The sequence below is a fragment of the Rhinoderma darwinii genome, chromosome 3 (assembly GCF_050947455.1).
Source record: "Rhinoderma darwinii isolate aRhiDar2 chromosome 3, aRhiDar2.hap1, whole genome shotgun sequence".
Lineage (NCBI taxonomy): Eukaryota > Metazoa > Chordata > Amphibia > Anura > Rhinodermatidae > Rhinoderma > Rhinoderma darwinii.
Genome location: NC_134689.1, coordinates 415,092,520 through 415,095,019, shown reverse-complemented (window position 1 = coordinate 415,095,019; position 2,500 = coordinate 415,092,520). Strand labels below are relative to the sequence as shown.

The 2,500-nt window shown below is 41.6% G+C and overlaps 1 non-coding gene across 1 annotated transcript; it reads right to left on the bottom strand.

Annotated features, from left to right (window-relative positions):
• Positions 1-1,892: 1,892 nt before the first annotated feature.
• On the bottom strand, positions 1,893-1,964 carry TRNAE-UUC (transfer RNA glutamic acid (anticodon UUC)). The gene has a single exon. It is a non-coding gene; the product is annotated as a tRNA-Glu (tRNA).
• Positions 1,965-2,500: the final 536 nt, after the last annotated feature.

Genomic DNA, 2,500 nt, shown 5'->3' with positions numbered 1-2,500 from the left:
CGCCGATGGCCATAGTGAAGCGCTCCTGCACGAAATGGTGAGTATATCTTAAATTCTATATTTTAAGGGTAAAAGTTGGGGGTCGTCTTATACGCCCAGTCGTCTTATACGCCGACATATACGGTAGTTCTTTGATGGCCTGATAAGCATTGGCGGCAGTGGTGAGCGGCAGGGAGCATGGACTACATTTCCCATAACTCCCTGCATAGCCGCGCCGTCTGCAAGCACGCACCTGCGTCCCCTAGTGAAGCGGCATCTGCCTCCTCCCTTGTGTCTCCCTTGGACGTTCCAGAAACCCCTGGCTGTGCTGCTGCTTTGAAGGTGAACATTATAACATGGAAATTGTTACACAGCCTCATGGTCAGCAGCAGTGAGCTGCATCAATAAAGGGGCTGTGTAAAACAGTGTGTCCCACCAACCCCCCCTTCCCACTTCACCCCTGAAAATAATCCCACATAATCCATAATATAGCCCCCCCCCCCCAAAAAAAATAAAAATATGGCCTTAAAAAACATCTGCCACCCATATTACACTCTTGGGGGCTTTAAATTAATCTCTTGTGGGCATAAGAAACTGATTTAAAGGACCACTATCAGGGCAAAAATCTGTTCTGAGCGCTTTATTACAGCTCTGGAGGTCTCCCAGATGGGTCTGAGCCTCTCTTTTTTTGTTCATTTTCTGTAAGACCAACACTTTTAAAAGGGCCACTGACAGATACAATTGCTCCAGCGGTCACTTAGTACACAAAGGAGTGTTCCTCTCTGCTGCACTAAGCCACCGCTGGACCTAAACAATAATTCGCTGTAAAATAATAAAATAGATAATTGACATAACTGACAATGCGTTGTGTGACATGTCCAACATTCCAGCTTCTTTCTTCTGCGAATGCCTCAAAGCTGGCATTCTCTCAACATCAGGTGGGAAGAATGCCAGCTTCCAGTCATGCGCAGGAAAAAGAAGAAGCCAGACTGCTGGACTGATGTCATGCATCGCAAGCTCACAATGTAAGTTATTTATTTAATTTTTTTACTGCTAATTACCATTGTTTCAGTCCAGTTGTGGCTTTATACAGCAGGGAGGAGCATTCCTTGCTGTACTAAGTGAACATTGGAGCGATTGATCTGTCAATGGCCCTTTAAACATATTGTACGGCTCTCGCGGAATTATATTTCAAAATATGTGGCGTTTACGGCTCTCTTAGCCAAAAAGGTTCCTGACCCCTGCGCTAGACCATATGGAAGCAGTTACTAAGTAAAATGAGTCATGGACTAAGAAAAAGTGGGAATAAAGAAAATGTATATATATTTTTTCATTTTGCCGCTTTGAGCTTGTCTACAAACATCTGGTGGTTGCCTCGTTAGCGCAGTAGGAAGCGTGTCAGTCTCATAATCTGAAGGTCGTGAGTTTGATCCTCACACGAGGCACTGTTCAGTGAGTTTTTGTCTTCCTCCATTCATGCAGGAAATCGGGTTTTTCTGCCGAAACGTTTTTAATATATGAGGAAAGTGTTGTTGATTTCCTTGTCATTTTTGAGTGAGTAGAAGAGATGGGAATGATTTGAGCTTTAAATCCAAAATAGGATTTTGCCTAAAAAGAAACAATATTAAAGCAAAGTCCCAATCAGATTGGGTGAAATAGTCTGATGGTTTCTTATTTATTGGCGAAACTAGTTCATTAAAAAAAGGAAAATTAGCCAAACTGACAGGATAAAGGGGTTGTTGACTTGGAGTGAGAAGGGAACAATAGGAATTATTTGAGTTTCAAGCTCAAATAGGATCTGGTGAAAAGAGGAGGAATGGGTAAACAAAGATAAGTTAGAATTTATGGCCACAAAGAGCACTTTTATCCTATAACGCTCAACCTTTGAAAGTGCAAGACTAGTGAAAGGTTCTTTCCCATACCGGGAGTCGAACCCAGGCCACCTGGGTGAAAACCAGGAATCCTAACCGCTAGACCATATGGAAGCAGTTACTAAGTAAAATGAGTCATGGACTAAGAAAAAGTGGGAATAAAGAAAATTTATATATATTTTTTCATTTTGCCGCTTTGAGCTTGTCTACAAACATCTGGTGGTTGCCTCGTTAGCGCAGTAGGAAGCGTGTCAGTCTCATAATCTGAAGGTCGTGAGTTCGATCCTCACACGAGTCACTGTTCAGTGAGTTTTTGTCTTCCTCCATTCATGCAGGAAATCGGGTTTTTCTGCCGAAACGTTTTTAATATATGAGGAAAGTGTTGTTGATTTCCTTGTCATTTTTGAGTGAGTAGAAGAGATGGGAATGATTTGAGCTTTAAATCCAAAATAGGATTTTGCCTAAAAAGAAACAATATTAAAGCAAAGTCCCAATCAGATTGGGTGAAATAGTCTGATGGTTTCTTATTTATTGGCGAAACTAGTTCATTAAAAAAAGGAAAATTAGCCAAACTGACAGGATAAAGGGGTTGTTGACTTGGAGTGAGAAGGGAACAATAGGAATTATTTGAGTTTCAAGCTCAAATAGGA